The 14,931-nt window shown below is 43.3% G+C and overlaps 1 pseudogene across 1 annotated transcript in view; it reads right to left on the reverse strand.

Moving 5' to 3' along the window:
- Positions 1-14,931, reverse strand: part of LOC308634078 (signal peptidase complex subunit 2-like) — a 62,853-nt pseudogene that overhangs the window by 20,033 nt on the left and 27,889 nt on the right. The window lies entirely within an intron of this gene.

Consider the following 14,931-nt stretch of genomic DNA (forward strand, 5'->3'; position numbering starts at 1 on the left):
CCATTGAGCTGAGGATGTGATCTCCTGAGAGCTTGGGGCTTGGGAGGGGAGGTGGAAAGTGGATGTAATGGGAAGAATACTGGGCATGGGTTTGAATCCTGGCTTTGGGAAGTCACCAGTCATATCTGTTTTCTCATTTATGAAATGAGAGTGATCATTATGTACAATTTACAGGGTGATGGTGAGTTTTAAGTGAGCCAATGTGTCTGCAGTGCTCAGATCACACACTCAGCAACTAATTTCTGATGCTAAGGCTTATTTCTCAGGAGAATAACTGAGCTGTAGGTTCAGAGTGATGGTCAAACTGAGGAAGTTTGCTGAACAAATGTGAGGAGACTAAGCTGTTCTGTTCTGTTCATGTTGCTCTGTTCATATTTGTAAAACTTCAACAGGACTTCCCTGCCCTGGGAAATAAAACCAAATAGCCATATAGAGGTCACTAGAAACCTGGTACTGGAGAAATCTGGCTTGTAGCCATGAGTATTGCAGATTAACTAAAGTGATGGATTTGACTTCAAACTTCTATATTAATTTTGTTTTCTTAACATACATTCACCCTGGCTCCTATGTTGCCTCAGTATCTCTATATTCTGTCTGCATTTGGGATTATGAGAAAGCTGTCTGCTAAGAGAAAAAGAGACAGGGGTTCTGGTTGTCTTCTGTGTGCACGGAAAATAGGGGCAGGCAAAGGAAAAGTCCATGGATGAGTGAATATTCATAGAAGAGATGTGTTCATAGAGAGGTGACTGTCCACAGGAAAACATAACTAGGAATAAATTCAGTGCAGAAATTACATTCATAAGAACAATTATTTTGGCTCTTCTAACTTATTGGTTTGTGTCTTAATTGAGTTAATTAACAGCATGGGCCTTGGTTTCCGAATCTTTAAATGGATAGCACCTTAATATACTGTCATTGCGAGAGTTCCTGGATAATTATCTCACAGTTCTTATCAGAGTGCTGGCACTCCAGTAAAGTCTTGTTATCCATAACTCTGCCCATTTCATACCGCGGTTACATGGGCACTCTTATCTTTGCTCTAGATCGAGCAAAGAGAGGTAAGCGTAAGTAACTTTCTAGCATAGAAAGCTGCCAGGTGGCAGAAGAAGGTCTTTAGCCAGAACTGTCCCCAGTCCTATGTTCTTTATGTGGGTCATGTCTCTCAAACTTGAATTTAAGCACTAAAAGAGAGGGGAAAAAATGTGTTTTAAGGTTATATGAGTGAAAGTGCTTCAGATGTTGTGAAGCCCTATGCATAAGTAGGAGGTAGGCATTGCTTCTAATCCCTACCAGTACAAGGTTCTTCCTGCAAACAGAAGGACCTCCTGTTGATAGACGGACATGAAGTTTACATACAATCTCTAATGCTGCTTCATTGTGAAAAATACCAAGTGGGGAATTTTTCTCCGATCAGGTTGTCCTGACCTCACCAGTTTCCAGGACTGTGTGGATCAGGGGCTTGCTCTCTATATGGGTAACTATATGGGTTACTCTAATAGCCTCTGCTTCTCTATGACCTGACCCTGAAATCTTAATGCTGCTAACACAACTCAGTGTCTAACTCAGTAGCCAGCCATAGCTGATGGAACTTTGCTCTCCCCCAGGACCACCTCCCCAACCAGCACCCTCCCAACTGTCTAGCACACACATTCAATACTTCTTGTTCTCAGAGTGACTTGATTTTCCTACTTGTACTCTTTTAAAGCTAGACCTCAGTGCTTAAAAAGTTCTTCCCATCCAGTGGGTATGGGCTCTGTGGTTGGTTTGTTAATCAAATAATCAATTAAGAAAAAAAACCACAAAAATAGTATTTGGGTATCATAAATGTTTTATTTTACTTGAAAATATATACATGAACTTTTGTTCGGTGTTCCTTCGACATCAAGCCAAAGCCTCTTCTTAGTCTATGGTCCCTGGTGAGGATCCCAGGGTGTCCTTCTCACATAAATCGTATCTCTAATGTATCCTGTGCAAATTCTATTGTTGATTTCTTTAGAAAAGGCTTAGAGATTTAAAACTGGTGCAACATATTCTGATGTGGAATCTTAGAGGCTTTTTACTACTTTATTTTCTTAATAGTTTATAACCACTCCGAAACCATTCAATTCAGTAGCATTATTTTTTCACTGGTTCAACTTCAGTATCTCTTTGCAAAACTGACAAATGAATTTTCACAGAAATATCAACTCTTTTTGTGTCCATGATTCATCAGTTTGAATAAATCCACTTAAATAACTTTAATAACCAATATGACAGTTATAAACAGATTTGAGGAAATTGTAAGACTGGTCCTTGACAAGCATCCCGCTTAGATTAGGGAAGATGGGGTGAGTACTGCCTATGAGCAGTGGCTCTCCATATGCCTTCTTCATGTTTGCAGTGGGAGTGGGAGGGTGTCCATGAATCCACAGAACTGCTCAAGGGACAGGTAAGAAAAAAGCTACTAGTGTCCATGTTGATCCTTTTCTTAGAATATACCCCACATTGATGTTCTAATCTATTGTTCATTCTTTGGTTTATACAACATCTCCTCTGTTAAATATTTCCTCCTCTTCTGCAAGAACTGTTTGTTCTCGATACATCAATTGCACCCAGAACTTTCCATTATCATACAACTTAAGACACCATTTACAATTGTTTTTCCATTTGCTATCCCCACTACTAAATTAGAATTTTCTTCAAGTCATGCACTTAGAATATTTTTTATCATTTTTTTTACATGGAGTCTAGCACAGTGTCAATTTCCAGCAAATATAAAGGTTAATTGAAAGAATACACAAATCTAAAATAGTGGGGTCTTATTCAGCTCTGGGAACACACACACACACACACACACACACACACACACACACACACACCTTAGACTAAGCTCAAAAGATTGGTACATATGACTTGCCCAAATACATGTACTCTATATTCAATACAAGAAATGCTGCTTCACATTTTCAGAATCTTCTCACTGGAATCCAAAATAATTCCATCCAGTGAGTTTTCTCTTGACTGAAAGTCTTGGCTGCAAGTTGTGTTAATGAGCCCACCAGACCCTACCCTTTGACTGGTGCTGGGGTCTGCTGTGCCTGAGTGTCTGGATTGAATCTATGCTTCTGTATCTTCCCACTTGGGGAAGATTTAGGCAGGAGAGTGTCTGGCCTTGACCTCCTGACTCAAGCCCCACTTGTAGCTGACCCAGCTGATGTGGGTCTATGTGAAGACTGATGAAGGAAGGCTGGAGAGGTATTTCTGGTGATCTTACACAAGTATCCCTGAAGCAAGCCCATGTTTTGTGATATCTTTCCAAGGTGGGGCTGCTTAATAGAAGTTTCTCTTAATTCTGAAAACCAAAGTCCTAGAGGACCAAATAGGAGTTTCAAAATTTCCTATATCGAGTCTACAAAAAGATTGAAGAACTTGTTTGCTAAAAAGTCTTATCTCCTATCCTGTTATTTCAGGGTTCTTATGATGGAATTTCAGATCCTCATCGTAAGTGGACACTGCAGTTAATATTTTCCACAAATGGATCAATCAGGTAACTATGAATATATTGTGATCAGGTTATGCAGAAATAATTCCTTGTAGCAAATATCAAAGCCTAGGCAATCACATTGTGTACAATCCAGGTGTTTAAATTTGATGAACATAAACCACAATCTAATACCCCTCATATTCCCAATAGGCAACTTTCCTTCTAATTACCCACAGGCTTGTGTGTATTATTGAGTTCTCCATGTCCATCACATAGCATGTCTAATTTGTGTTACTCTTGATTTCTTAGATTGGTTGCTTTTGGTTAGGATGTTGGCCTTGAGGCAGTTACAAATGTCTTGTAATATAATCAGGTGTGAACATCTGGAAAATATTTTCCGTTTTTAATTGTCAGTGGTTATGCAAATAATTCTTGGTGAAAACACTCAAGCCAAGATTCCCATTCTCATTTGCATTCTGTTTATATTTCATAGCAACCTAGTAACACTCAATCTGAGAAGTCTTGCCCTGAGCAAGGGAGAAAGGACAACCCTCAGCAAAGGAATTAAGCCTGGGTACCTCTCCAAAAAGGAAAGCGTGTCTGATCTTCCAGATTTCTGCTTGACACATTTGTAATCCCAAACAAAAACAGAATGAAAATGAGCAACACACATGCGCACACACACAGAGACAACTGTAACAATAGCCTCCACGAGGGAAAGCCGTGCCTCAGTGAGCAGGTTTGTGAACCTTAGACTAGACAGAAGCCTGGTCTTCAGTCAATCATTGTCTCTCTTGTACCCTCAAGATAGCTGTGAGCAGAAAATTTCACTCACATGGCATCCACAGGCCCAGCACAGCTCCACTGTAACAATAAGGGCCCTGACACATGTGCACAACTACAGACCAATGACACCCGGGGAAGAACAGGTTTCCTTGAGTAGTGGAGAACTGGGGGTAACAGAGGGACTGGCACAGAGGCAGAAGCACCACTATGATCTACCCCTTCTGGAGATGTTGACTGGCCTAGGTCCATGAGCATCTCCTAGAGACCATGAGATCTGCTTCAAATTATTATACTGATAAAACAGGAATAAGGGTTAACAAGATAGGCCACAGACTTGCCTTAAAAGAGGAAAGATCGATTTTTAATTTTTTAAGTCTATAATAGAAAAAAAGCTTCCACATCAATAAACAGAAGATTTTTAATTTTTTTTAATTGCTTATATTATTTACTCATCTCTTCATGTTCCTGTCCATTATGAGAAGCAGTTACACTGGTTAAAGTCTACGCTACTTTTCCCTGTTGCTAGCTGGACAGATGGGTGTGGCCCTGGTCTACATCATCTCCCTCTGTGGGGCTGGAGCCAGGCCTCCTGCCCTGTGTGGATATTCCTCAGCCTCTGGAGAGCTGCTCCTGCAGATTTGGTCTCACTCCTCACTTTCCCAGCTCCCCCTCAGTAAACAATTCTCTTTTAAGACCCCCCAGCAATGTCAAGCCCAGCCCCTCCCCAGGTTTCCTGTGTTGAAATGCTAGACTCAGCATTCACCTGTGGCCACATGTGCTCATTGTTCACAGTTGGCCTCTCTCCTGGTCCCATAGAAGGAGGCTGGGTCTCAGCTCTGCAGCATGGAGTATTGAGAAGAAGGGCAGACAGGTAGGTTTAAATCCTGAGACCCCAGGATGGGACAGAGTGGAGATGAAAGAAGCTCTCATTTCCTGGGCTTCAGCTGCTCATTTATTAAATTAACTTAAATCAAGCACACTTCATACTGTAACACTTTTTAAACTTTTAATGTATTTGTAGGTTTACATGCAATCGTAAAAAATACAGAGAGATCCCTAATCACCCAAATGCTAACATCTTTCATAAGAATAGCGCACTGTTGCAACCAGAAAATTTACATTGATGTAATAATCATGGACCTTATTCTGATTTTACTATATTTCAGGGTGCGTGTGTGTGGTGTGTCTGTATGTGTGTGTTTATGCACTTCTTTTACATATGTTTTTTTTCTGTGACTACTACAAGTGGAGATGCAGAGCAGTTCCATTGCCACAAGGGCTCTTTGTGTCACTGTTTAAATAGGGCTTTTTTTCAGCCAGACACGGGTGGTGAGACCTGAGAAGTGCTGTGTGTCACAGTGTCATGGTAAAATGTCAGCTAATACATGGACCAAAAGTTTATGTCTCCTCAAAATTCATAGGTCCAAATTCTCACTTCCCCAAGGAGATGGTGTTAGGAAGTAGGGTCTTTGGTAAGTGATTAGGTCATGAGAATGGAGTCCTCGTGGATGGAATTAGTGTCCTTATAGAAAGAAACCCAGGTGAGAACACAGAGAAAATATACCATCTGTGAATCAGGAAGCAGGCCCTTGACAGCAAGTCTGCCAGTGCCTTTACCTTGGGCTTTCTAGCCTCCAGAATTGTGAAAAATAAGTGCCGGTTGTTTGTAAGCCACCCAATTTACTTTCTGTTACCACAGTCCAAGTGGACCAAGATAGCACATGATATTTCCTCTCTTCCTCTGAAGGAGCTTCCTCAGGGGCTGAGGAAGAAATCAAACAGTAACCCTTCCTTTCAATATTAGCCTACAAGAGGGCACAGTTGAAAGGCAAAATTGGCTGTCAGGATGTCAATTAGAGTCTTCCCTTTGCCACAATATGTCATTTGCTTATGGAAAGTCACAGAACTTCCCAGACTGTTTCCATACCTCTAAAACGGGCATAAGACCATACCCTATTGCAGAACATGGAGCTTCTGGGGATAGCTGGCACCGTGGGGCAAGCAGGGGAACTCATTCTACGTTCCAGAATGACCCATCCAGCCTCCCGAGAGGCCTCCTGTAGGTTCCCGGTTGCCTCTGCTTTCTTTCTGTGTCCTGATTGAGAACCAGAGTGCCTCAACCAGTCTGTAACCCAGTTATATGCAGATTTTTCCTTCAGGCTTGAGCTCAAACTAGGACCTTGAACACTCCTGAGGACTGATTAAAGTATTTAGATTGTTAATGAAAACACTGAAAGAAAACTGGAACCATCCCTAAGCCCCAATTCCACAAATCTTCCTATAAATTCCATACCCAAACCTCACTGGGGACATGCCTAGGTAGAACATCATTGTGAGGACGAGCTGCAGCACTCTATAGCTTCCTCTAATAAATTTCTTGGCATTTAGTGTTTCTTTGGAATCCCACCCAGCCCCGGCCTGAGACAGTTTGGGGTGTGCCCTTGTGGGAAGCCCCTGCTACCATTTTTTAGTTGATTGTAGCTCCAGTTTTGGCAGGATGAACCACATCTCTAGCAGATAGGCTTTGAGCCTCCAATCCATCACCACCATGCACTGGAGCATATTCACTTGGTAACAACCATGTACCATCCAACATGGAGACAGAGGGCTTTTCATGGAGGTTTTTTTATGTTAACCCAAGGCTTCCCCAAGACTTTCTGAGACCAGTTCTCAGAGACCTTGGAGAAGGAGGTGAGTGGGGCAGGTAGCCAGAAGGTTTTTCCCAAATGCAGGACCTCCCTAATATGAATTTTGTAGGAACTATTCTAAGAGGTCCCAGCCCATGATGCTGAGTGAGCTCCTGCTCACTGGTATATTGTGATCCCCACAATGACTGCATTACCATACCACAGGCTCAATGCTCTTTACAGCTGGAAGCAAGCAAACACCACCCCCTGGCATAAAGAGGTCAGATATTTAGTTTTTACAAATGCCTTACAAGGTTTGATCTTTCTAAACTTTGGGAAGGTGCCAAAAAGTGACATGGCTATCCACACTACAGGCTCAGATGGAAGTTATTTCAAAAACACACTGACTCCTGGTAAAGTAACCATGATTGTTCTTCACCTGGGCAAGTCCTTGCCAAGTCCCCAAACACTTTCCCATGGGGTATTTAATTGAGTCCAAGTTACATATTTTAGAGATGTTCATTCCTTTCTCAGAATTGTCTTTTAAAAAATCAGGTGCTTGGTTATACCCTTGAAGCTCTTTGGGGGAACAAACAAACCCAAACCTCTTTGGAGCCTGAGTCACACTCTTATGGGACCCCAAGAAGTTTTGGGTAGAGAAGATGCCATTAGCTCACATAGTTAAACAGTGGCAACCATCTCTTAATTCTGCCACCCATTCCCTCACAGCTTCTGTAGTTTTGCTCTGGCCACTTCTCTTAGTATTATATTCTGTTCACCCAGAATATCAGTAGCCTTCTGACACCCAAACTACACCTCGGGGTATTACCTATCTGAGCCTGCACAATGAGGATAATGCAGAGCTAGCTGTCTTCTTGCTTTGCTGGGATATAAAAATGTTGGGGAGCTGCCATGAGACCCAAGGTTCTTTTCCTTGTTATATTTTCGGGAGATAAGCTATCGCTATTTGAGGTACAGTATCCCACAAAGGTTCCTTGGATTACATTTCCTTTCTGTGTTGACTAATTTCCATACACAGCCTTTACATCCATTCTCTTCTGATATATTTATCTTTGTTAGATTTATTTGTGTGCTGGCCCAAAAGAAAAATACATGGTCAGAACAGCAGCCAAGGATGGTGTGAATGATCCCAACAAGGCAAGAAGCTGCCCAGACACCAGCTCTGAGCACATATGTGTTCATCCACTGGTATGTTCCACGTGTAGGTATATGAATGCACACATATGTGTGCACATACATCTTTGCATGTAGATGCAGGACTCAGTCATAATCAGTGTTAATTCTAAATCCAATCTGTAATCCACATTCCTCTAGAACTCCACTGTCCAATATGGTAGCTACATGTGACTACAAACATTTAACCCTGAACTAGTTAACAACAAAATTAAAAAATTTGGCTATACTATGAGAATTTCTAATCTTCTAGTCACACGTGGCTAGTGGCTATACATCAGGTACTGCAGGTTGAGAACAATACATCACTAAAGAAAGTGGTTTTTTGTATAGCGTTTTTTTGTGACCTTCTTGCCTTTAAACATTTTCATCTAAGGTCCATGAGAGAAAATTTGTGTGCTTATTGGCTTTTGAGTCTTGCTTTTTCTCTTAGTGTCTTTATTGTCAGTTTTCACTAATCCTTGAATCTATACTGTATAGTCTATGGTGTTGACATCCACTCACCTTGGTCACTCAGGTGATATTACAATTGCAGATGCTTAAGTTTATCCCTACCAAGCTGCATCTTTTAAGGAACTTTAGGGTATGAAGTGGCCAGCAGTGAACCCAGCTCTTGATTCAACATTAGGCTATGTAATCCCAAGAATAAAAAAAGAACAGACGGGAAATACATTTAGGCTTTAGGACAGCCTAAGTCCAAGTACAAAGTAAGCATCTCCTCTAGAAAAACCACTCCTAATTCTTGATGTTACTGCAGAGAACACCCTGTGGAGCCCCAGACCCCTGAGAATTTGGCCTCCTGAAATACTTGCAGCTGAGCTATGGGGGCCCAAAGAGCACCTCACCTTTTCTTTTCATATGGTTCCCAATCCTCTTTCTCAGTCTGGGGCTCACAGTGCCTTTGTGTGGCCTTGTCTCTGTAGTTTCTCCCTGTGACCACAATGCCAGAGTGGCTGGAGCATCTATTGACCCTCAGGCTGGGACCCGCAGAATGTTGCTGGCTCCGTGCTCTTTCGCCATCATTCCCTCCCCTGCCTTCGCCTAAGCCCAGAACCCCCAAGGCCAGCACTGCTCTTTTTTCTTGAAAACAATTCTGCTAGTTGGCACTATCTCCTGTTCTGGCATTTTAAATAATTGTCCTTCATCTCTGATTCAGCTCCATATAACCTGCCTCCTAGATTATTTATGTAGAACCAGACTGCCTTCTAAGCTGTGTCTGTGTATTCTCTCAAATCCTAACGAGTAGATGCTTTCATTATCCACATTGTGCAGATAGGGAACACTTAGGCACAGAGAAGTGAAGCAAGTGATCCTAATTATAGAACTAATTGTGAGTGGAGCCAGGATTCAAACCCAAAGAGTTTGACCCAAATTGTGTTGATCAGTTATGTTACAGCAATGGTTATTAGTTGCTTCAGATTCTCATTTAAAACTATGTGTAAGATACATGCTTTTTTCTTTCGCCCACTGACAACATCTTAGCCTATGTGTCACAATTTTGAGAGAAAACTAAATGAGCCAAAGGATTCTATCACCCTCCAACTGCACATCTCAGTACAGGGCAAGGCCCTGGAGGGCAGCCCCACACAGAATTCAGTGAAGAATCCTAAATGAGCATTCAGATTGCCCCCCGGAGTGTGTGTACTTAGCCCAGAAGCAAACAGACACGTGTTCTCATTGGAATTTCTGTACCTCCTTCCTAAAAACCCAAGCCAGGACTTGTAGCCTGCCCAGAGCCAAGCCTGCTCAAGCTGAGCTCTGAGATGGGTAGGGTTCTGCAGCTGCCTGAAGAGGAAGTACATGTTCATGTGAGACCTCAATCTGCTGCCCTGTAGCCAGGAGGTCTGCTCTGATTTTGCTCCTAACAGGGTATCTATCCATGCCCTGAGGAAAAGGCTCCCTGCTGCTGACAAGATGACTCAAAACCTCAAAACTGACACATCCAATAACACTGAGATGTGCTCAGAGGGGGGCTTCCATGGCCAGAGCTGATGAGCTCAGGTGGGTTGAATGGAGCAGTAATAGTCTGGGCTAAAAGTAGCCCTGAAGCAGGCAGACAGCCTTCAGGGGCAGAAGGAAGGTCATGGGGTAAGTTTGTGACTCTCTAAACAGGTCCAGAGTGTGTACACTGGTCAGAGAAAATTAAATGCGGGTGGGGAAAAAGTGGGGTGGCTCAAGCAGGGTCTCAGGTCTCTCCTAGTGACCTCTGTCAGTCTGCTTCCCTCTTTCTAGATGCCACAGAGGACTCCCGTTCTGCCTCAGAAATGTGGGAAGCAGCAGCTGTGTTGACTGTGCCTTGGAGCCTTCATCCTCTCACCCTCTTGGTGGGGTATTTTACCCCTCTCAGCACTCCACTTCTGCACCAGGGATGAGGTGAGTAATGAGTAGGGAAGTGCCTCATGAGCTGGAGAATCTGATTTCTGAGTTGTTCCCACAGACCCCAATAGGCACCAGGGAACACATGCATCTTGCTTGCCACACACCTGGGAGGGTAGGAAGAATAAGATCCCCAGCTACAAGGTTCAGACAATTTCAGAGCCTTCTTCTTTTAAGTGCTAGAACCTACGCAGAATTCCATTGGCTGAACCAAGTAATTGAGTTCAGGATAGATTAAATCCAGACACATGTCGTGTTTAGTGCCAATTATTCACCCAGGCAGGGGCGGGTCAGGGGTCTGGACTATGTCACATCATGCCTTCTAGCGACTGACAGGTCCTTTGAGCTCAAGGTGAGCTGACCTAAAATAATAATAGTCATGGTCTTAGCTTTGTTTCCCCTGGAGCTGGCACTTAGCTTGGATCTGCTACCGCTCAGGAGGACAGCTTCTCCTTACCTTGTTTACAATGGATGACAGAACATGCAGGACCATTTGTCCCTGCTTCTGTGCTCTGGTTCAGCAAGAGAAGTGGGAAGTAGGGAGTGGAGGAACTCTACCCCGTCCACCTCCTTCACCCAGGCACACAGCACAGGCTGGGTGTCTGGCCTCCTGTGTGCCCTTGGGATTCCCCATCACTGTCACTGTCTGGAGATGGCTGTGTGGATGTAAGCTTGGGAGGGCGGGAGGATGCAAAGATGCTGTGATTTGTCATCTAGTGCTGAGTTCAGAGCTTGGGAAGACAACAACCCAGGCTTAAAACCCTGCTTCCCACTGTGAAATGACTTAAATTAAGCCATGGCTTTCAGCCCAGGGCTGGGAAGCCCCAGCTGCACCCTCCTCAGGACCACCTGGCCTTAGTCTTCATATCAACCTCAATTCACATTCTTCACTCAAAAGCACAAGAAGGAACAAGGCCAGTGAGAAAAAAAGCAAGGAGTCCAGAAAGGAGCACTTGGGGTGGTGAGCTCGGTACTCAGAGTGGATCAAAACCCGAGTCAGAACCTGGAAAGGCATTGGGGAGAACCTCAGAATGAACCGGGAAGTGGAAGAGCCCCAGGCAATGAATCTGGCTGTTTGGAAACATGGCTTGTCACCCACAGAGAGGGAACAGATTCATTGGTGACCACAGGATAATTGAGACTGTGACAACGGACCAGATGAGAACCCCATCTTTGAGTACAGACAGGCAGGATAGCACTTTGGCTGGAATTTTTCTTCTGTTTCAATGCAGCATTTTCTTACTGTTATTAATTATTCTCTTAGCAAATAAGGGCTATGCGTTAATTATTTATTGCTGTATAACCAATTGCTGTAAACTAACTCAAACATCAATCAACAGACATTTATTGTATCACATAGATTTCCAGGGTTAGGGATCTGAAAGTAGCTTGGTTGTGTGGTGGTGGCTCAGGTTGGTGGAGAAGTTACAGAAAGAGGATGAAACCAGGGCTGCAGCGTCATTGGAAAGCTTGACTGGAACTAAAGGTCTTGCTCTCAGGAGGTTGTCTGCTTGGAAGCCTTGGGTCCTGGCTGACTGCTGACAAGAGACCTCATTACCACCCACGAGGACTTCCCCACAAGACTCCTTGAATGTTCTTGTTTTATGGGAACTGGCTTTCTCCAGAGTAGGAAGTCTTGATGACCAGGGTGATAAAAATTCTGAGATGATCTCCTTGATCCTAAGAGAGAGAGTATCCTTCTTGGTCCGCCCTATTCAGGTGATCTCTTAATATAGACTAGAGATATTTGAAACCATGAATGTTTTTGTTGGTCTTTAAGGAGAAAAGTACCATATTGTGGATGAAGCCCAGGTGTCAGACCCCAAGTACAGCCTCTTTGGTGGAGTTCAGATGACAGCCTCTAAAAGTTAAGAGTATCCACAGTCAACAGGCTAAAAGATCTCATCCCTATAACACTAGGACTTCAATTCTACCAAGAACCTGCATGACTTTGGAAGAGGACACCAAACTTCAGTTGAGATCTCAGTCCTGGCCAGTGCCTGCATTTCAGCCTTATGAGACTCTGAGAAGAAGACTCAGTCACACAATGCTTAGACTTCTGGCCCACAGAACCATGAGATAATCAATTTGTGTAATTTAGGATAAGTTCATGGTAATTCGTTATGCAGCAATAGAAAATTAATATGCTCAATTTCTGAAGTTGCACCCATCACTAATGCCTTTATTCTATTTGTCCAATGAGTCATTATGTTCACCCATACTTAAGGGGAGGGGTTCACTTTTAAAGGGAGTGTTTAAGAATTTTCAGACTTATTTTGACCTGGCACAGACTAGTAATGTGTGCCACAGGGCCATGTCAATACACCCATCACAGAGAAGAAGCCTATGCTTCTAACATCCAAAGCGAATTCACACAAATTGACTTAACAGGCTTAGGTAAGGCAAGGGAGAGTTTTCTTTAAGGGAGTGACAATCCCAGCTAAAGTGTGGGAGGTTGGTGCTCATTTCCCCCCTTTTTGATGTTCCCTTGTGAGCAATCTACAGAGTAATTGTGTAGAAGCAGGATGAGGATGAAGCATTCCTGTCTTTAATTTGAAAGTTACAACGTGTTAATCAGCCCCAGTCTGAACCTTGCAGGAGTGCTAAATTTGGGAATTATTAGTATCTTCCAGATGGGATGGTGTAAGGGGGGACTAGGGTGGAGTTCAGATGACAGGCCACAGACAAAATATTTTAGGACATTTTTAGCAGGACAAAGCTCACTGTCCTCAAAGCTACATTCTATTTCTTTGCTCTAAAACAACTTTTGTCTTTTTGACAACCCAATCTCTAATGGTTGTTATCAAGTCAGTCCTTGAAGCAACTGGGTGTTTTCTGAATCAGCATGGACCACGAGAGATCATCCTGGAAAAGCACAAATGCTACTAGGAAATTCCTTTAATTTCCACAAAATTTTCTATTTTATAGCTACACTCTGCTCTGTTTTCTGTGCTCCTACAGGCTAAATACGTCTGAGGGCTGAATTGAGATGTTCACTGTGGTGAGTGATAGTGGCCTAGAAAAGCCATTACCTTGTGAACAGACAGGGTCCACAAGCCTGAGGCTTTATCTTCCCAAGCAGCAGAGAAGGAAAGCAAAACTGAATAATTTAAGAATGTGTCAGCAATTTGGCAAGTCAGAGAAGTCAAAAAGCCATATGAGTTCATAAATAAGCCACAGACCCTGGCTGGAGTTAGTCAAAATCCCCAAAGTCTTTGCCTATTGACACCAGTTTAGTTTGGTTTTATTTCATTTTTAGCTGTGGCTGGCAGCCTGCATAGAACTGTGGGGGTAGAAGGGTGAATTCATGCAGACTGCTGTAGGCAGGGGGTAAGAATGGAGACCCCCAAATGGCCTCAGATCTGTAGGTGGGAGTCAAGAGGAACTAGACCACCTCTTGGGGCTGGGCCTGGCCTGGAGTCTTAATGAGGCTGCATTATTGTTGATGGTGATGGTGATGGAGCAAAACAAAGAGGCCCAGGGGCCAGGGCATGGGCTTTATTTAATTATTTGATCCAAGCCCCACAAAAAGCCATTCCTACTGGTATACCTATCCTTCAGATCTTGGTACAGAACAGAGTGCTGATGCCCCCACAGTGCCCTGCTCTGGTCTATTCTTGCACATGTCTTAGTATCTTCGTTGATTACAGATACAGGAAACATGGAGAGGAAATCATCTTGCACCATAAGGCATCTATCTATCTGTCAGAGGCAAGTTTCTTGATATCAGCATAGAGAGACCTCTGATTTTTGCCACTTTCTCAAATTGGGCAGGGGAAGGTAGGTGGTGCCAGTTGAGTTGTCCCCAGAACTTCCTGAACCAAGTTGGAAAACAGTGGAGAGCTGAGGCTTGACCTAGACTACTCTATTGACAGTAGGTGTCAGGATAACCAGCAGCCTGTCCTTCTCCTGTACCCTGACCTGAGCCATTAATTCTCAGCCAGGGCTGGTGTACTAAAAAGTCGAGGTATTACATACATGCATTTTATTGTTTAATCCTTGAAACAATCTCACAAGCTAAAGGTTCTTCTGTCCCCTTAGCAGGTTAGAATTCCAAGCAGTGAAAGTCTTGTCCAAGGAAGGAGGTCTAATAAATAGCTGAAGCAGGACTTGAGCCAACCACATCTCACACAATAGCACCTTCATATCTATCCACTTTCCACAATAGGAGTATAGACCATTGCCTGTGGAATCTCTGGGATGAAACCTGGCACACAGATTTCAAATTGGTCTAGCAGGCACCTATAGGAGCCAGAGCAGCATGGAAGAATTGAGTCTATGTGACAGAGAAATAGCTAATCTAGCTGCTGGTTCACTGCTGGACTTGCTTATCTTTAGAGAATTTGTATAGGTTGTATTTCTGCCCCCACCCTTTTTGAGCTACACCCCAGCCTGTGGATTGTATTTTTGACACCCTTTCAAAACTTGATATTTAACACTTGTCCTTCACTACATCAATACCATATGTGGTGCAGTGGGGCAAAC

The sequence above is a fragment of the Spermophilus citellus genome (assembly GCF_964194105.1).
Source record: "Spermophilus citellus genome assembly, chromosome: 15".
Classification (NCBI taxonomy): Eukaryota; Metazoa; Chordata; class Mammalia; order Rodentia; family Sciuridae; genus Spermophilus; species Spermophilus citellus.